Source organism: Planococcus citri, chromosome 1 (genome assembly GCF_950023065.1).
Source record: "Planococcus citri chromosome 1, ihPlaCitr1.1, whole genome shotgun sequence".
In the NCBI taxonomy this organism is placed as follows: Eukaryota; Metazoa; Arthropoda; class Insecta; order Hemiptera; family Pseudococcidae; genus Planococcus; species Planococcus citri.
In genome coordinates this window covers 67,603,053-67,624,679 of record NC_088677.1, presented here as the reverse complement: position 1 = coordinate 67,624,679, position 21,627 = coordinate 67,603,053, and the positions used below count along the sequence as shown (strand labels likewise).

Genomic DNA, 21,627 nt, shown 5'->3' with positions numbered 1-21,627 from the left:
TGTTTCAATTCTCAAAACACAAAGAATACAGATTAAACATGATGAAAGAATATGCGTTTACGGGAAGCATGAGCGCCATATGACAAGCAATTAGGAATGTGTGGCATACAATACAGTGTGAATGAGACTAGTAAATGAAAACTACATGTGGACAGGTACACGTGCCTCTTCAGTCTTCACCCTCACAACACCACTGCTGCCTACTCATTTTCTATTCTACCTCAGCACATGCCTATTGTACGTAATAGGAGTAAACCCAACCCACTACCTACTCAAAAAAGTCAAAATTCATTTTCCTATGATCATGGTTCAATGGATACCATAAAGCTGCTTCCTGCATTACTCGAATCCTAAAGGATTTCTCCAAAGAATCCCATACCTGAATCCTCTCAATAATGTATCAATTGTATCATCCTCAACCTTGATGCCGACACACAGGCAACAGAATGGTGCATGCATATCCAAAATAGCTGGCATCAATCGATGACTGAAAGACACCAGCCAACAACAAGGTAAGTTGCATCATTAGTTTTTCAGAGTTACTTAATCGTCTGATGCTTCTTTTACTGTAGCAGAAGCATAAATGAATAAAATTGCAATTTTGCTACCAGGTGTGTAAACCTAGACTGACTACCAAATTATAGGATTAAAAAACTCGTCAGGTCTGGCCACAAAAAATTGTGACACAGTCATTTTATTCGGGTATGATTTATCATTACGACAGAATAGGTGAATCGCAGGACAGAAAAGGTGGTCTAAACGGCAGGCCCTACAAATAAAAGAAGTGCCCAACCAAAAAAGAAATTGAACGGCAGAAAAAAAATTGAACGACAATCATATATTTGCACGACAGATGAAAAATGTCCATGACAAATAAAAAATTGAACGGCGCTTGAATAAATTGAAGGACAATAATAAAAAAAAATCATGATAGAAATATCTGTCAACAGGTCTATTTTTATTTTTATTTTAATCCATCAACAGTATCAACACGTCTATTTTTATTTTACCAAAAAAGTTACAAATCGAATAAAATGAAAAAAATATATATACAGGCTTGCTACAGCTTATACAGGCCCGTTTCTGGAAGTGACATCGACTATCCGAGACCCGACGCGACGTTCCGAGGCCCGTTAGCGGGTCTCGGAACGTTTTTCGATTAAAAACTATATTTTTATGATGTACGCACCTTAGGGATGCTATAGACAAATTTTTGTCTGGGACTCACAAAGTAGGTATCATACCTACAGTATATACAGCTTACCTTACTTCACCCCACACAGAAACTTCACACTAGCGCCATTCCTATAAAAATCACTCATTGGAGATCGCACCAACGGCTCTAGACCCGGCTTATTAGCCGCTATCGAGGCGCATGCGCGAACGAATTTACTAGGCACTCTTTAAAATTTTTCTAAGTGTCAAAGACGCGGGCCTCGGATCGTCAGTACGATGTACCGGGTCTCGGATAGTAAGCAAGTTCCATATGTATATATAGTCAGAAATTTTCATAAAATGATAGGTGGGTAGTTCTTAAAAAGTGGTAAATTTTGTGTACACAGCAAATTTCTCAACAGTTTTAGCATGATTTTTTTGGTCCATGCAAGCATCACCTCCCTCACATTTTACATTTGGTATTGAGATTTTTAGCCCCCCTTTCATTGGTGTACATTCGATTTTATACCCCAAATGTCCTTCGACTTGTATGTCACATGCCATGTTTTTGAAAATTAATGTCATAAAGTGTCATGAACTTCATTTTTTTTTTTTGGAAAAATTGGCACATTCTCATTATCATAGAACACAAAGGTATATTATTATTATGCAAATTGCAATCTCAATAAGTCCATAGGAAGCTCATACTTCACATCTGAAAATTGTCACACAGTTTTTGCAGTACTTTAGAGCAATTTTTAATTATTTTTGCTAGCTTCCCAATCCAATATTTTATTTATCGCTTTTTCGTGTATTTTCAGATATGCAATTGGTCATACATTGTTCTGTTGTTTAAAATTTTATTCTGCCACTTAGACATGCTTTTTTGGTGGGAGGAGTTGTCGTGATTCATAGTTAAAAATAGTTGTGCTTTGTGCTGACTCATTATTTTATCGTTGAAAACCTGTCGTTGTAAATATTCAAGTTGTCACTACCACAGCTTTTATTGTCGTTTGCTGTTGTCGTTCAAACACCCTTTTCTGTCCTGCGATTATATATTTCCCATTTTATTCATTCAATTCCATTATTCTTAAAGCTGTCTTGACATCTTGACTTCTCCATGTGTTGTAGACATGAATTGAAATACCAGATTCTCTTATTACTTGGTTGCAGAGTTGAAAATCATTTGGAACAAACACGGTTTGGAGTCACCATCATCACTTTTTTTGGTCAGCTGAATCGGGAACCAAAACCATCAGAACCGTTTCAAAATTTGGAAAAGAAAGGACCCAAAAGAACAACCATGGCCATAGGTACAAAATGATTTTGAAAAAATTTAGAACTGTTAGAACCAATTGAGTTATGATCATTGAAACTTGGATTTTTTTCCATTTTTGGATCTGGAACCATTTGGACTGGTAGGACCACGAGCACCATCAGCAAAACATCAAAGTAGAAGTAAAAGGAACCACCAGAACCGTTCAACTCATTTGAGTTTGAAAAAAATTGAGAACCGTTTTGGAAGAACAATGTGAAAGATACCTTTTGGAACCAAAACAAACCCATTTCAAAGCCACGTCTGAGAACCTTTTGGGAACTGAAACTGGGAACCACTTATTTCCAAAGTGTTGATAATGTGTTGAAACAATAGAAAAACTCTGGTAAAAGCATCAAAGTAACTGACAATCACAAAAATATATTGATACCTTTTTCCAGGAAATTATCCTAAAATCTGTGAAAAGGTTGTAATACAGATTACCCATTGTAGCACAATATTTATGCCTGCAAAGTTGATGAAAAAGATGAAGATGAGATCCCTAATCCGTCACTAACACTAGGTTGTGTTAAATTAGTCAACAGTTTGACACCAATGTTGTTATGTTGATGCAAAACAAGTGAGAAGTTGATATCAAAATTAATACTATGGTCTCCCATTCATCTTAGTCTTGACACGGTCTTGACATTGATGGCGATTGTTCAAGTCCATGCGCAATTTTGATTGAAAATACATATGTTAAACAGTGGCCAAATCTCTTTCATTTCAAAAAGGAGTACATATTCCTGAAAAACCCTCACTAAAAAAAAAATTGTAGAGAAAAAAAATCTCACTTGGGTGAAGTGTGATCTTGAATTACTGAGTTTCTAACAACTAGACCTAGACCAACACAACTGATATGCTCTTTTCATCCTGGACTTTGACATTTCCATTTGCATGATGATTCCTTCCATGACATTTTTCAGAACTCAGAAGCATATTTTGAAGAAAAAAAATGTCAAGTCTTGCCAAGTTATTGTGAACTTACCCTTATTTACCTTATTTGGGACAAATGTTCTAATTTTTTCAATTTTACATCCATGTAAAATCATGTCGATAGGTACTTTTTTCAAGGCCATCTCCATCTTATTACAAAAATGGAAAAATGTGAATGAAAATGGATACTGAAATCATTTTGAAAAAGGATTCACATCACTGAAAATTGTACATTATTTTTCATTGAACCTGACCAAAAACCAAACCCATTTCAACATAAAACAAAATTTTTTTTCAAGAACCCAAAAGGCCAAAACCAAAACCCAATCTGAAACTGAAACAACCGAACTTTGTGTGAACCTGACATGAATTTAAACCAGTTTCAAATCCAGACCCAAAACCAAAACCCAAATCACTCTCAGAAAAAAATTGAATAGGTATATATAATATCAATAATATTGCTACTTGGGAATCAAAACCTTTTTCTCAATGGCCTCAAATCAGAATCCGGATTTCATCTGAACTATGATTTTTTGAGCCTACATGATGTTTTGATACATCAAACATTTTGGCATGGGTTCTGATTAGTAATTTGCGTCTCTAGAAATAATTTTATGACCATCAGAAGTTTCAGTATGTGACTAATCAGCGTGATGGTTCTAATATTCAGAGCATGCTTGTAAGCATTGAACAGTGTAAGTTAAAGTTACTGCGTTTAAGTTGCAAGAAACCCCATGTAACTGTAGAGCTGGCGGATGGGAATGCAGTTTTGACCACCTAAATGTGGACATTCCTATTTGCCTCATTAGAATGAGCCTTTTTGTTTTCCTGTCTGATTCTGAACCTTGAAGTACAATAGTGCTCAAAAGATGCAACAGTTCACAAAAACCGTACAGCAACATTTCCACAAAATATTGCATTATTCGTCAATTAACAGGCACTGCAGTACATACATTCGAGGTACGCATTGTACAAGATGGTGGTACCTGCTACCTACTAAAACTGTAACCAGTGTAACCTTATTTAAATAATTTTTGAGATTTCTACAGTGGCCTTCAACTGGGGTGGAGGGGGAGGGGTATTCCTAGGGGAAAATCTGTTACCCTCGTTGCAAAATTCCACAGCGATTTATCTTCCTATACGTAGTAGTTTGTTTTCATTTTGAAGAATGATAATAAAAATCCCACGAGGCATTTGCCAGAACAAAAGTCCGAACTTTAATTAAGATTTTGATTAATTTTATATAATAAATGAGTAAGTAAGCAGATTATTATTTTGGGATACTCACGCTACTGGCCAAATGCAAAGGTTTCATTCTAATGAAATAGCAAACTAAATGTAAGTAAGTACATTAAATAGCTACATTTTTTTCAAATAAGAAGAAACCAAATTATGTAATCTGGATTTGAGGATTCAATTGTTTTAGTTTAGACTATAAAACATCAAGTCAAAACCCATCACTTCAATTCCATCTTATGAAGCTTTTCATTTAGTTATGGTTCTTTAATCGATCTACTACATATAGTTCATCATCTAGCACATTTTATTAGTTAGGTACAAAAACAAATCCCTTTTCTGATATCTAAACTTTTTACCGCATTCCTTCATCGTTTATTCCAGAACCACAAAAACACCACGTATACCACGAGTAGGTACAATCGGTTCAGTGTTTATAGAAGCTTTTATACGGCGCGGTACACGTATTCCCATGAGATTCCTGGGGCCTTTTTTCCTCCGCTTTCGCCTTTCTCTAACTTTTTCTGTTTCCTGCTCGGATCTTCTATCTCCCATACCGCTCAAAGACGACTACCGCACGCTAAAACGATGCAATACACGGAATCCCTTTTTATCGCACAAATCGAATGACGTCTAAATTGCTCATTTTGCGTCATTTTCAAATTCATTATTCGCCCTCTTTGCTCCTCGCCCTCCTCACGATTTCTCTCTCATATCGCCGAATATTTCGATGACACTGTTGCCCATCACCGTGAAAAGAAAAGTTAACCGGTAGCTCGCGTTATTATACTTAACAAATCGACGAGTCTTTTTTTTTGTTCCCAGTAAAGTGTTTTTTTCTCTTATTTTCGCGTTCGAATTTTTTTCTCCCTTTAATCGGATAAGACCCCGGAGAATTTTTTATTTTAAACGGCCTCCAGCCCTATTACGCAACTTGAATGTTTTCAGAACACAGCAAATATATCTTCCGGAGATCGCGAAACGCGAATTTTTCAAGTGTTTTAGTGGCGTACCTGGTATTGTTGTAGTCGTTTTTCTTTTCTCTCTGGAGATTTCAACAGTTACCCGAAAGTTTTATTTTCTTCTTTTTTTCTCCTTCTTCTTCAGACAGATCGTCATTAGAGTGATTTTTCTTTTCAATGAGGATATTTTTTGAATATGTTTTATAAATAGGTACCTACTACCTACCTACCAATTTAGCAATTATTAAAGAATGACAGTAGATAATTATAGGTATTAGAACAAATCAAATTGATTCGCATTCCTGGATAATAGGAAACTCATTTACCTACCTATTAAGTATGTTTATGACCAAAATCTTCTAAAAAATATCCAATTTCAAGAAAACCGACCATTGACCACGAATGGTACGATGACCATTTTCTAAAATTACTTCAAAACAACAACTCGAGTTTCGAAAAACAAATTTAGAACACATTCGACAAACTTTTCCCGACCTTGAAAAGTTGAGAAAAACAACCCCAAAAAAAAAAAGAAAATGAAAACAAAAAAATTAAATCAAAACAACAAGAAAAAACTTCACGTTCATACTCCATCATTTGGAGCGAGAAAAAAAATGACAAAAGTGACTCGTAAAACTTGCCATAAAAAAATTTCGCGATTTTTGTAGGTACAGTGGTACACTCTTCAACAAACCACATTCTGCCTGCTCACCCTCTCGGCCACGATCCTTGCCATAGATAAACTTTTCACACCTTTCTTATGACCGACAAGTTGTGTTTACGGTTTAGTCAAGTGAAGAGAGAGGATACCATGGGTGTAACCAGACATCGCTGCGAGCTTCATACTTCTCTTCTTTTTCTTTTTCGCTCGCTTGTTTTTCCATGTAGGTACGTTCGATCCGTCTGCCATAAACATACGTGTGCGAAACATCCGTCGTAATGCAAATCAACGCCGCAATAAATAATCTAATCCGCATTTTCATCATAAACGATGCTGCCTCGAACGCCTCCTTTCCGAGAATTACACCACGCGTGTGCGGGGAAGCTACAGATACATAACGATTATCATCTTACAGAATATACGAATAAGCGTCTTTCTTACATTAGCAATACGAATAGAAAGAAAGGTACGCAGGGCAGGTGCCTAAATAATTCAACATTTCACCAGAGAACAAAAAGAAGAATAAAAGGTAGGCAAAAAGAACACGTACAAAGACTTTGTGTGTTTACTTATGGCAATTATGCCAACGTTAGTTACTCGTACATCGCAATCATATTGGCTACAAACAAAAAAACAACGTACACAACACATACTCAAATAAACAACCAAATACTGAGAAAAATCCATCATCGAGCCTTTTTAAATACACGTGTTGTATGTGAGAGAAGAGAAAAACGACAACACAAACAAAAGTAGGTACCGTGGTCAAATCAAACAATAAAATACGCGGAAATTGGAATTAAAAATTAAACCGTTGCCTAGGCAAACTCGCACAAAACCATGATAAATTGTACATACACAGGGAGATGGAGTGAAAAAAGTTCATACTCGTACATTGGATAGTTACAACTTACAAATGACTCTCTCTCATGCAAAAAAACAAAGTGATATTCCCTCACAACAACAACTCCAAAAACCTATAATAAACAATTTGTCACATAGTTTAATCATTTCCTTAAAAATTTTTAAACCTACAAAGGGATTTGGGAGGCGCAGGCATGACGAAGTGATGCGTCTTGGTGGAGGGCGAGGGGGAGACTGAAATTTTTCCAACTTCTTTCGACATACTTTGCCAACTTTTTACCACATATCCCCCCCCCACAAATTTTTCCAGCCAATTGCTCAGATGTGAATCGAATACATTTTGGAAGAGGAGTTGAAAACAAAAATAATTCTGAATTGGATTTTTTTTCATTAATTTGACTGTGTTTTCCAAATTTCTCAATTAAACTTTTTTTCTCGAAAATTTTTGAAAAATTCTGCAGCAGAATGAATATTTGCCCAGCGAAGGCGAGCGCAAAAACAGGGGAAAATAGATAATTTGAAACGGCAAAGCAACATCATTCTTGATGCAAAAAGTTGATTTTCAAACTTTAACAATAGTTTCAGAACAAAAAAAAATCAAGACTTTAGCAGGACTTTTGGCAGGGCATTTTTAAAACACTTTACAACTTTTGGGGGGGGGGAGGTGTCAATGTTTTACTCGTCAAATATTCGTTTTTTTTTCAATGTCTTTGGACATTCAAAAAATTTTCGAAGGGGGTGTCAAAGTGAACTTTTTGCAACTTTTATTAGCTCTCCCCACTCCTCTCAATTTTTTAATGAAAAAATCAAATTTTCCGAAGAAGTTTATACTTTTTAAAATTTTATTTAGGAAATTTTGCAATGAGCAGCTTTCAACAGTATCCACCTGACTCTGACATAAAAAAATGTATGAATTGAATTACTCTTACTCTCTAGTCTCAAGAAATATGAAGAAAAATTGAAATTTTAAAAACTTCCGTAGCTTACTTCAATGAGAGAAAACACATTCTCAATTCAGAATTATTGGCAGTCCAAAATTAAACATTCGTACCTTTTCTTGTTTTTTCGAGTTTTTTCCCAGTTTTTGATTTTTGAAAATTAAATTCAAAAAGAGAAGAGAACATTTTATTACCGAATGAAGCGACGAAGGGGCAAAATTTTTGGAACATTTTCCAATTTTACTCGAGCGAAGTCAGGGAGAAAGGTTTTGAAAATTTACAATTTCAGTAGTACCAAAATAATAATTATTTCTAACATAAGATCAAGTTTCAATGCAACATTTTCGTGCTTCCGGATGGTTTTGAGTGAAATTTGGTTCTCGCCGAGCCATTTTCACCAAATTTTTGGCGATTTCTGGTTAAAAAAATGAGACTTTTTCGCACCTTTAGAGACCTTGTAGACACCTGGAAGTTTTTAATTGTTAAAAAAAATACATTTTCTGTTTTTCAAAAATAACTTAAGTACAACAGAAGAAAAAAAACTCTCACGCATTTAGCGTGAGAAGACCGACTTTTCGTAAAATAAAAATCTTTTACGAACGAATTGATCCACTTTTTTTAAAACATTCATTCACGAACGAATTGATTCGTACAAGTGCCTCGTTCGCGAACGAATCGATTCATACAAGTGATTCGTTCGCGAACGAATCGATTCATTTACTCAATGTTAGGTGAATCATTCACGAACGAATTAAATCATTTTTTGCGAATCATTCGCGAACGACTTGATTCATATTAGTGACTCATTCACGAACGAATTGATTCATAAATCAAAGAATTAATTGATCGATTTGTTGGCGAATGGTTCTTTCAAAAAATTGATCAATTCGTTCATGAATGATTCGCCAAAAATTGAGGGTCGTATTAGTACTTTGTAGGAATCGTGCAGGCCTCGTGAGATTTCAAGTTTCATCGAAATCGTACTCCACTTTTCGAACGAAAAAGTCAGTAAGAGTAAAAGAATCGGTTTCTGCCCGAGCAAAGCAAGACCGAAATCTTTTTGCATTTTTTCATCTGACCTGCTAAACGATCATTTTTATAAAATTTTTTTCCATCAGTCAAGTGAGAAAAAGGACAACAAATTTTTAAAATACCACAAAAAAGGGAAATAAATTGAAAATTTAAAGTCTGATTGAAAAAAATCTGAACTTTTTTATAGAAAAGCAGGACAACTGGAGAGTTTGCAGGACACAAAAAGCAGCACAAAAGCTGAACTTGAGGTACTGTTACATACCCTACAGGAAATTATAATACTTTAAAAATGTAGGAATAAAGACCTGAGCGAAGCGAGGGCGAAAGCTTTTGCAAATTAATGATTCCTCACAACTAAAACAACATCACTATTTTTCATGCTAGGAGTAAATTTTTCTATACCCTTTACTAACTTTGGTCACAGAAAGGAAAAGAAAAATTATCTCGAGCGAAGCGAGGGCGAAAGCTGTGAAAAAAATGATAATTCGAAACGCAAAGTAACATCATGCTTCATTTTCAGCAGAAATAGAAATAAGACCCCCGCAAAGCGAGATCAAAAGCTAAACTTTCAAAAATTCACAATTCTTCGTTTTTTCGGGACCAAATTCAATGTTTTCAAAAAGAACCACTTTCGGCAAAAACTAAAAATTATTCACGAATTTTTGACAAAAAATAGGACTTTTTGGCATTGTTGCAAAAGGTGAGACTTTCTGGCTATTTTGACTGGAATTAAAAGACCTTCTTGGAAAATTTCAAGTGAAACAACATTATTTTTGATGTGAAAAGTCAATTTTTCAACTCTTAAACTAATGATTAGAGAATTAGAAAAGGAGAATGATCTGGCCCGAGAGTCGAGAGCTTATATTTGACTTCAACCTGTACATGCTTAATTACATTACATTAGAAAAATACAAGTAACAATACAAGTTGTACATATTTTTTTGACTACCTACACCTATGCGCCTTAGGCGCGAGCGGCGAGGGGCTCTCTAAACGTAAATTATCAACAAGTGAAAATGAATAAACATATAAATGAACAGATAAATAAATAAATAATAGACAATATGTCTGAATAAGCAAATAATGAATAACAAATCGGTAACAACACCAAAATTTCAGCAAAGCAGATCACATAGAATTCAGCAATTAATAGTTATACATATTAGATAGAAGGCTCTCTTATCAAAATTTATTACCATATATGAGAAATTAAACAAGTAAATAAATATGTGAGCATATAGATGAAAACAACAAATAAACAATTTCAAAATTTAAGGAAACAATGGTCTGACGACGAAAAATAAAAATAAAAATAGCAGTAAAAGACAAACAGCAGAACTACAACATGAGGTGAGTGAAGAGTGGATGAAAGCTTTCAAAAATTTGTCAGTCAAGAAGTAAAAACCCATGGTTTTTGGTAATTCTTTGATTTTTCCAATTTACATAAATTCTTCCCAACTATTCCCAAGTTTCCCAACTTTCTCCAATTTACCTAATTTACACCAAAAATTCTCAATTTTTGCCAACATTTTTCTGTCTGAAGAGGGGCTGGGGTTGCTTTCCCCCTCGTTTGGCACATCTCTGGTTAGACCAAAAAACCAATCGAATAATCGAACTCAGCGTCCCAAAAAACCTAATAAACGATACATCACACAGAATTATTATCACTCATTTTCACCACACGATGAAAATTTTGCTTTCCCTGTCTATACCTACCTCTAATTGCTGTTCATTTATTCACGAAGATCCAATCACGGGCTGATTTTCAATACTTGGACCTCACAACTACATAAAACTACTCATCAGTCATCACTCGATTCAAGTCGTCAAAAGAAAAAAACCATTCGAAGCATTTCTATACAAGTTGTAAGTTCAGGCAAGCTCTCGTTACGAGTAGATTTCCTTTCCATTCTTTCCCCTTTGGGCCCGGTTTGACTTGGACGAAAAACACGTACCATATATCACTCGAAACGTCTACACTGTTCATTTTTACACGAACGCCGGTACTTCGTACCTTTTGGAAAACTCAAACTCCGCTTTGCTCGACTTTCGCCTACTCTCGAGCCAGCGATGCTGATTTCCCTACCGAGATAAAAATTAAAAGCTAATAAAAGCGTTGAAAAAAAAAGTATTCACCGCCGAACCTTTCAACGCACGAGAGAGCCGAACTGCGCGCGTAAATTCGAATTATAAAATTTACCCCCGGATCCGTTCGTCGTCCTGCCCCCCTACCCCCTTGATATCGGGTTTTCCTTCTTTTGAAATTATATCTATTTTACCAAATGCCAATTCTGGTACGTTCGGCGCTCCTTTTTTTGTTTCTCCTCCCTTCCGATACGCGCATTGGAATAATTCCAAATTCACTTTTAAGAAAATTACGCTCATCGACAGCGGCGCGTTTATTCGGACTTATTTATTCGACGCGTAAACCACTCTCGTCGGCAAAGGCAAACGTTTACTTCGCATCGGCCTCCTCGCCTGCGCCTCTCTCTCTCTCGCCTCACTTCGCTTCGCTTCCGCATGCTGTTAATTAATTTTTCCCTGCATTTTTCGCCGTTTCCCCGAACCTCTGATGCCTATATAGCGCCACCCCCTTGACGCACACGTGAAATCACGCCGGGCTCATTTTCTTCTTCTCTTTCATTTGCTCTGCACCGAGTACAGTACAGCGCAAAACACACCGACGACATCGTCGCGTAATAAATACCCCGTAAGCATGCGTACGTGTCCAAAGGGTTATATATATTTTTTGGCGACACATACTACACCCCAGCCTGCGATCAGCGTCCGTGTGTTTTTCCACCCCCCCCCCCTCCCCCCTAGTACATATTGTAGAGGACGATGAAGCTGAGACGTACGCTGCTGGCAGCCAAACAGGGTGAGAAGAATGGTCAGCCAGGCTTTTTAATAATGTCAAAAACTTACCATCCGTGAAGTTTTCGTACTACACACGAACACATCGTACATTATACATACTGTACATTACATATAGTGCATAGAAGGAGACGACAAACGAAAGCGATAGCGAGTAAGAGACGCAAAGTCCCTGGCCTTCTGCGTCACTTTATAAATAAAAACAACGAAATTTGACCTGCCGTTAGAGGCTGGCTTTTTAGATGACGACGACGACGAAGAAGAAGAAACAAAATCGTCGTCTTTTGTTGTCTGCAACGATGACCGCAAATAAACGTAAGGCCGATGTGACTTGTCTTAATTCAATTCACAGTACTAATGAATGGGAGGTCATCTCTGTAAGTGACGTTCACAAATTTCAAATTCAAGCAAAAGTGAATGGTTTTTGAACTCCTCTCTTCTCCTCTCTCCTCATCATATTTCTTCTAATTTTCTGCCCAGTCTTTCAGATGACATGACTTTTCCACTTTTTCAGAATAATTTTTCCAATGAAGAAAAAATCGAAACCACAAAAAGGTACATTATATAGCGCCCTTAAGATGTATACCATTGTACCTACATGCCTAATTTCACTCTCTCAAGTCAATTTAGGGAGACTTCGTCGATTACGAAAACATCAAAACACTGGTAAAAAAAAGAGCAAAAATCGAAAATTTAAAAAAAATCGAGAAATCGTTTTATCCTCTCCAAATTTCTCAGCAGACTGCTTTCCAGTTTCCACTGATGTTACACAACTTTTAATTTCATGCCACTCCCTCCCTCTATCCCCTCTAAAAAATTTGGACACTCGCGAATTTTCAATCAAGCACATCAGGTCATCTCTACTCGAACTTCTTCAATCCAATGCCAAATCAAAATCCTTCGCTAGAAATGATCTTACAGTTCGGTTGGACATTTTTTTAAAAAAATCTCACTTCCATAAAATTTATGAAAATGAACTCCTGGAATCCAAAACGTAGCCCCAATCCCGATATCATGATTCATTTTTTCTTCACTCTATCAAGGGATGTAGGTTAGTAGTAGGTAGAGGTACCTACGCCAAACCGACACAAAATTTCTAAACCAGACAAAAGGAAATCGAAAAAGGATCTCAAAATACACCCCCATCAAAAAGTTCAGCAGCTGAAATCCATTTTTGGATTTTTGCCAATTTTTTAAAAATAATTCAAATTTGGTCAAAAAAAGAAACTTTATTAACTACAGTATAACCAAAAAAGCGCGAAAAATGTAACCAAACAAAGAGACAAAACGTAAGCAAACCTTTTTAATGTAGGAAAAAAAATCAAAAAATATCATAATTTCTTATTTTAAATGGTTGAACCATTTTGAAACTTCTTCATAAAAAAAAACAATATTTTTGGGCAATTTTTGGTACCAATGTGAGAATTTTTGCAATTTTTTGACAAATAAAGCCAGTTTTTGACAAATACATAGCTAAACTCTGAAAATCTTAACAAAGGGTGCACTTTTTAGAAATTTCTGGCAAAACGCGTGATAATTCAAAATTTTTTTGAAAAAAGTGAGACTTTTCGGAATGTAATTTTGCTAAAAAGTATGAATTTGGAATAATTGGCCATAAAAGTGATACTTTTTGGCAACTTTTGGCAAAAACGCGACATTTTGAATGTTTTTTGAAAAGTGAAAAGTTTCAGCAATAGTATGGTTCATTGGCTAAAAAGTGAGAATTTGATTTTTTGTCAAAAAGCAAAAATTTGACAATTTTACCAAAAATTAGCAACTGTTGGAAATTTTCTCATAGGATTTTTTTTTAAATAGCGAGACTTTCTTGCATTTTTTGGTAAAAAAAATGAGATATTTTGGTTATTTTTTTGAAAATATTTAGTAATAAGCAAATCTTTTGGGTAAAGCAAGACTTCTTGAAATTTTTGCAAAACCGACAATTTTTAGCAATTTTGCAGTCGAATTTGTGGATTTTTGTCAATTTTTGAAAACGCGAGTATTTTTAAGAATTTTTGGTAAAAAAAACAAGACTGGCAATTAGCAAAACATAAATATGCTTTCTTATCAATTACTGACAAAAATTTTTTTTTATAATTTTTCGTTTGAAAACCGAGACTTATTCATAATTCTTTTGAAAAAATTGAGACTTTAGGGATTTTTTTGGCGAAAAAGCGACAATTTTTAGCAAGAAACGGCACCATTTGACAATTCTGACAAAAGATGAGATTTTGTTGCTTTTTTCAAATGCACTTTTTCATTCAAGTTATTAATATTAAAATTTTTTTGATTCAAGATGTATGAAAACATAGAATCATTGAAAATTTGAAAAAAAAAGTACCTAACTTTAGTAACTAAAATGTTGAAAAAATAACCAAGTTACTTTTAGTAACTTCAGTAATTTACTGATTAGGGGTAACGGCCCAGTTTTTTTTACCCCCCAAGAATTTTCTGAAAAATAAACCACCAAAGTCATGAATCAATTCGAAAACCATATTAATATGTTTTGTGCTTCTTTTGGAACACAGTGCCCTTGAAAAGCTGCATTTTCCATTCAATGTCCATGGTTCAGGAGACTTTGAAAAATGTGATGTGAGATTGGTCGATTTTCTTAACAAAATTTTAAGAAAGTGTGTTTTGATTTTAAGAATTGGACGCGCTAATTTCCACCAAAATGAGTTTGTGAGTACATCGCTGAATTCTACACATTCTGGTCTATTAGATGAGCTAGTTATTTTTCATCAAATTTGTTTTCTAAAAATATTTAGAGGGGGTAAAAGAATAGAGAACGATTCAAGCCCAGTTTTCTATTTTTTTTACCGGGTAAAAAAATGGAAAATCCATATTAATTTTTGTTCTCTAATTTTTTTACCCCCTCAATTTCCAGAATTTTTGCTCGTTGACGACTATTTAAAGGCGTGATATAAATCTTATTCATTTTTAGGGAAGTATTTGAATGTACTGCTCTGAACTTTTGTAAATAATATTATCCAAAAAACACTTGCTACAGTTGATTACATCAATGTAAACAATCAACCAAAAACATTGAATAAATGAATGATACCCCTCTAATGCAGGTTTTCTATGAAAGCAAACAAAACAAAAATGGGTACCTATCAAATTGAAGACCTTGAGTATACTTAGCATTAACATAAAAACAGAAAATTAGAGGAGGAACTTTCACAGCAATTTTTCACCACCTATATCCGCGAAAAATTCCCAAAAAATAGTTTCTTGTGAAAAACAAGGCGTTAATCTGGTAGTCCAGGAATTTTAAAGCCCAAAAATACGTTTACTGAATTTTTTTGTTGAAAATTTGCTCAAATAATCTTTATAAATTCACAGTTTTATTTTCAATTATGTTTTCAAGCAATGAATACACTGATGATAACGGAAAGGACACTTTTTGGCGTGGTTAATTAATAATTTGTTAGGAAACGTTGAATTATGTTGTTACAATTGAAAACACAAAAAAAAATTGGGGGGTAAAAAAAATAGCGAATGGGGGTAAACGAAATAGCGATTGGGGGTAAAAAAAATAGCGAACTCGTTTTTTTGCAAAAAAAATTTTTTTTTGGCGAACCTAATGAAATTAAACTTTTGGCAAACACTGAATCTTGTCGACGAATGTTCGCTGATTTCAATGCGCTTTTCAGTTTTTCTCTAGCTTCATTAGGTCGAAAGAAATTTCAAGATATGTCCTTAGGGGGGGTAAAAATATAGGGCCGTTACCCCTATTCAAAAAGTAACTCAGTACGACAAGCCTTGCATGAAAAATAAAATCAAAATTTGATCAAATTGACATGAACAGAATCTTGACATTATGTAAGGCTTTGTTTAAAAACTTGGGAAAAATATGATCAATTTTTAAAATTTTTATTGACTTTAAAAAGCACCAATGACTCAATCTGATTTATAAGAAGTATAGAGAAAAAAAGTTCAGGGAATTGTCAAAATTATGCAAAACTTTCAAAAATGACCTTCTGACAAAGGGGACTTATTTTGTCACGACTTTCCTCATAACATATCTGTCATATTAAGCAAAAAATATTCATCCTTGATTCACTGTTTGAGGCAATTTACTTCAAAAAAATTAGGTGTTTCCGTCAAACAGAAAAATTTGATAACTAAATTAATTCTTCTATTGCGGAAATGAGAAAAAAATGAAGACCATCATAACAGCTAAAAAAGCGATACTATGGTTCAGTGATCTGTCATATATTTGTATTTGTATAAGTATAGAAAACTTGACTGAACTTGGTAGATTTTCAATTTTTTTTTTCAAAGCGTAAAATTTGTCGTGTTGACATATTTTTGATCCGTGATTGCCACTCAAAATACATATGTCATACAGTCGTTCATTTTTTTTTTTTTTTGCCCTGAATCAATTATTTGTCGCTTAAACCTTCGCTTTTTCCTGCATTCACCCTTTTATGCCCTAACGATAAATCATACATATTACGTATCAAAATCCCTTGACGCCTGTTTAAATCAAAATATTGTCCAAAATAAACACAAAGAGATACATTAACTCAAGTTATAATAAAAAAATAACCTCCAAAAAACATACCAAAAAAACAGTACAAAACACTAAACCAGGAAAAAATAAAGAGCCTGGTAACTGGTATGTTTGAATTTCAGCCACAACCATGTCACCATCCGCATTTCTTCCTTCTTCCAGCATCTTCTTTCTAACACCATCAAGAGTTCCCAGAATCACCTATACAGTATTTCAACACCAACAAACATTTCTCAAAACACAAAAAAATCGAGTTCCGAAAAAGAACCATTTCTTCTTGACCATTTTAAAAGATTTTAAACAGTAAATCGTTTAAAACCCTAACGAATACTGCACCCACAATCCACATACATAGGTAACAGTTACTTCTCGCTTACAAGTGTTTCATGCTCGACATTCCACAATACCTAGCATTTCATTACTCAAACGTACCTCTACTACCTAGTAAAATGCTGTCAAAATAACAATACCCACCAAACATACACACCATTTAGAAATTTCTTATTTTGGACACATACGAGATACTCTGCAGTTACCAAGAACCAAAAAAAAAAAGAAGAAGCAATAAAAAAACCCGCAGTATAAAATGAAAAGTAAAAAGAACAATACATAACGAGGCAAAAACACTTACCAATACGGTGCACAGGAAGGTGGGCAGCGTGATCGTTGGGTTTTAGGTCGTCGATATACCTCAATAAATCTCGTATGTTCACTTTTTTCAGGTACACAGGTACCACACAAACTATACAATAGCAGGCAGGATCTATTATTTGCTGGAGATTACAGCCCTGCAGTGTGACGGCATCGACTTCGGAGTTCTTGGAAAAAAATGCACATGTCACTGCGAAAACAATACAAACAAACCTTTGTAACATATTTTACATTTCACTAGCATCTAAATGTACCTAATGCTACATAAAGGTACCCACTACCCAGTACCCAATCTATACACATACGTTATTAATGGATAAATAGGTACATTTAGCTTTCAACTTAAGGTCGTTCGAAGTACCTGCATGTGCTCTGATTCTTTCTTCCTGTCTTCTTCCTCGTACACATACCTACCATTCACCCAGATAAACAATACAAGAACTCCGTCAAACAATTAACTCCCTCTGAGTAATCCTTATTCGTCGAAAATTCATCTCTACACCATCATAAGCAAAGAGAGAGAAAGAAAAAAAAGGAAATATCTGACGAAAATCTCGTTCATATCTCTAAAATTGGGACATCGTCGTCGTCGTCGTTTCGTTATATAATCCAAGAGATGAAAACGCAGCCATTTCGAAGATCGGTGCCAAATCAAGCGTGGAGTGGAGGTGGCGAAAAAGCAAAGCTCAGTTCCGAGATATAAAATAACCAGATTCGGAGTACCATATACAAGCAGGAGGAGGATGAGGAAGACCCGAGAAGACACAAATAGGCAGCAAAAGCCAGTTAAAAAGTCGGCTATAGGAAACCAGAAATAAGGCATGAAGTGAACGAATCGCGTAAATAAATATAAAAATGGTCGTTCTTCAAAAGTACAACTTAGTTATTGGTAATTTCTGGGTAAAGTTTGAAAACTGGCCCCATCACCGAGAGAAATATATTCCGTTTAAATAGGACATTTTCTTCCTTCCAAACTAATATAATAAGATAAGCGGGCTCATGCTTAGAGCCGACGAATTTTGCGAGCCTGTCGAAAATTTATAACTGCAAATAGCGGAATAGTTTTGTTTACAACCGGGTCATAGAAGAAATAAAAGTTTTTGATTAAATCGCATCGGTTCTTCTCTCCTCTACGTAGCTTCTTCGCTCTCTAGCACATACATAACTATACACAACTATACGCATAGCCAGCCGAGAGAAAGGCCGCAAAAGTTAAATGAACCGTTGATAAATAAGGCGCCAGTATGGAATCGTCTTTTCTTTTTCTGGATAACTTCTTATCAGCGTCGTGCCGCGCCGCTGCTGCTTTGCCTTTGCCTTTTTCTCCTTGTCTATCTTCAATCTCTCGAATTCTTACCATCCCTCCCCCCTCCCCACCCGGCATCCTTCTTCGCTCGTGTGGATTCCACTTTTTTCACACCATCTCCATCTCGTCCTGCTATGTACTATATGATGCCCCTGCCGGGCCCTGCTCCTCGGCAACTTCGTTGTTGGATATTTTTGATCTGTGTATTGTATACGCAATTTTTGACCCTTTTATTTTTCACCATCCCTCTTGTCCTCTCTTCGCGGATGTTCTCTTTTCGAATATTTTTCATGCTCATCTACTCTCTTCCTCTATAACTCCGAACTAGCGACGTCTTCGAGTCAAGACGCTCGACCGACTGACGAGCTTTCATTTTATAATAAAAATATGTAGCTCGGCAAAATAGACGAAATATTGTCGAATTTTCCGCCATCGTCCATCGTCCACACAGCCTCGGTACATTGTATAACGGTCTTCTTCTGTTCGTATAGTTTTTAAAACACACGCACACAGACACATACAAAAACAAAGAGAAAGAACTTTAGAAAAAATGCACCATATCGTACACACACACAGGCGTTTAGGCGACTTCTGAAGTAGTAAATACATACTATTTGTAACGACTTTACCAGATTCATTTATACAAGGTGGTTCTAACTCTAATAAAGATCCAGTTTGGCTTTATAATTATTCATCAAAATTTATGGATTTTCAGTTTTTCCAAAAAGTTGATTTTTTGGCACAAACAGTTCATTCAAATTCAAGTCAAACTTTTGAACTTCTACCAAAAACAGAACATTAAAAAAAAAAAAAAAAACTAGTCATTTAATCATAATCACACTGCACAGAGGGAAAATTTCATGCTCTAAAATTTCGTTTCCTTTCACCTTATTCTTAACACTTACAGTTTTTTCCCCCAAAAATCAAGTGTTGAGTTGCATTAGTGCCAATTCTTACTTGAAAAGGGAACTCATAGACATCGGAATCTCCGATTTGAGCCGAATGTAATACAGGAATAGGTCAAAAAAGGACGTCAAAAAACCTCCATCCCTCAATTTTTAGCTGCTGAGATTCATTTTTCGATTTTAAGCGAATTTTTCAAAGTTGTTTCTGTATAACTTTGTTCCCTTGATTTTTCTCGTAAAGTTCTTTAGTTCTGTTAATAATAATTTTATGGTGATGAAAAAATAGGGGGGGGGGGGTGGAATTGAAATCCATCATAAACAATCAATTCAAATTTCAAGTTGAATTTTTTCAACTTTTGCTCAAAATATCTCAAAATATGGCCTCCTAGAAAAAAATAATCACACTTTACAAGAGGTGAATTCAAGGTTTCACTATTTGTTTCCTTCCATTTTTTCGTCTCAGAAGTCTCAGTTTTTTACCAAAAATTAATTTTTCATCGTCAACGACTTAATTCAAACCGAACTTCATAACTTTGCCCAAAATACTTAAAAACCAAAGCCCCCCCCAAAAAAAAGCTCATCATGCTACATCAGGCTTGCTAGAAATTTTACGCTCCTCAAGTTTGCTTTTTTTCACTTTTTTCGCAAAATTTTTGATATTGCCAAAAATTAGTTTTTTGAGATGAAAAAATTATGAAGAAAATTCAAATCTATCACAAAATACTAATCAATTTCAAGTTGAATTTTCAAATTTTTGCTCCAATATTTTCTTTCCCTTTACTCACCAGTATTTTTTTCTTCACACTCTTGGTTTTTCCCAAAACAGAGTATTCAAAAAACTTTGAAATCAAAATTAGAACTTCGGCGTGACCTTTTCAAACAGCATGATTTTGAGAATCGCGTTTGATTACGTACAGATTATTTTTACCACCCTCCCTCTCAATCCCCTCTCAAAAAATGACCCATCAAGATTTGGAAGAATTTATCGGACTCTACTACACCCCCTCCTTAGCTCCCTCCCTCCGAATCCCCTCTCAAAAAAAAATAACTCATCAAAATTTGGGAAAAATTTTCGTATTCTACTACACCCTTCTCCCTTCCTTCCTCCCTCCCTTTCAATCCCCTCTAAAAAAAATTACTCATCAAGGTTTGGGAGAATTTCTCGGTTTCCACTACACCCGCTTCCTCCCTCCCTCCCTCGCTTTCAATCCCCTCTCAAAAAAAAACCATCAAGATTTGGAAGAATTTCTCGGACTCTACTACACCTCCTCCCTCCCAATCACCTCTCAAAAAATGACTCATCATGATTTAAGAGAATTTCTCGGGCTCTACTACACCCTTCTCCCTCTACTCCGAAAGATTTCAACACTCACGTGGTTCTTTTCACACCTCTAAGGCTCTCACTGCCTCTCAAGTGCAGAAACTTCAAACGAAAAATAAATTCGAAGCCCTTTAGATTTGAATAATGATAAATCCATCATTTTTATTGCTACATAGGACGACATAGGAAAGAGGGGAGGGAGGGAGAAGGAGTTCCTTTTGGAGGATAGATTTCATTCTGTAATTTGGTGAATTGAACCGGAATTGGGAAAAAAGATACAGTTTTTTTTCTTACTTGTTAATTTGAATTCCAATGTTGAAATTTTCAAAAAAAAATTCAAGACAAATACGTAAATTAATTTTAAAAAGTCCAGAAATTGAACCAAATTAATTGAAAATTTTTCTAGTTTTAGCACCAAATTACCTATCATTTTTAAAAATTCAACATTACTAATTTTTTGAATGTAAGCATATATTCGAAGTCTTTTATTTAGGAATACCGACTCCCCTCCCCCCCCATAAAAATGTTCAAATTACCTTTGAGGACTCGTATAAAGGCATCCAAAAGGCTTCAAAATTTTGAGTATGAAGCCATTTCTGAAATTTTTTTCAATTTTTCAAAATCATACTAGTATTTGGGTTGAAGGTGCATAAATTACAACTTACCCATCCAGTCCACAAAAAAATCATTAAATACTTAAATAAAATGGCCGAAGAACTCCAGAAAACTGCATTCATCGGAAACGTACTGCAGTAGGGTAAATCATATGTAGGTACATGTATTTTTGGAACCATTGAGTCGAGTTCTTTTTACGAGTTTTCGATCTTTTTTACTTTTTGAGGGACTAAAATGTACATAGTTTTGATTTATTTTTGACCCAAAGATGATTTTTTATAAAATTTTTCAAATATAAAAAAATTATTCCTTTATTGAAGTTTTCAACGTTCGAATTCTA

General features: G+C 35.1%; 1 protein-coding gene across 1 annotated transcript in view; it reads right to left on the bottom strand.

The window, feature by feature from the left end:
• The window catches only part of LOC135833478 (protein abrupt-like), a 64,665-nt gene extending 47,353 nt beyond the window's left edge, over positions 1–17,312 (bottom strand). Inside the window, exon 1 of the mRNA XM_065347335.1 lies at positions 17,121–17,312. The gene's annotated coding sequence lies outside the window, so the exon portion shown is untranslated. The remainder of the gene's footprint in view (positions 1–17,120) is intronic.
• Between the last annotated feature and the right edge of the window lie 4,315 nt (positions 17,313–21,627).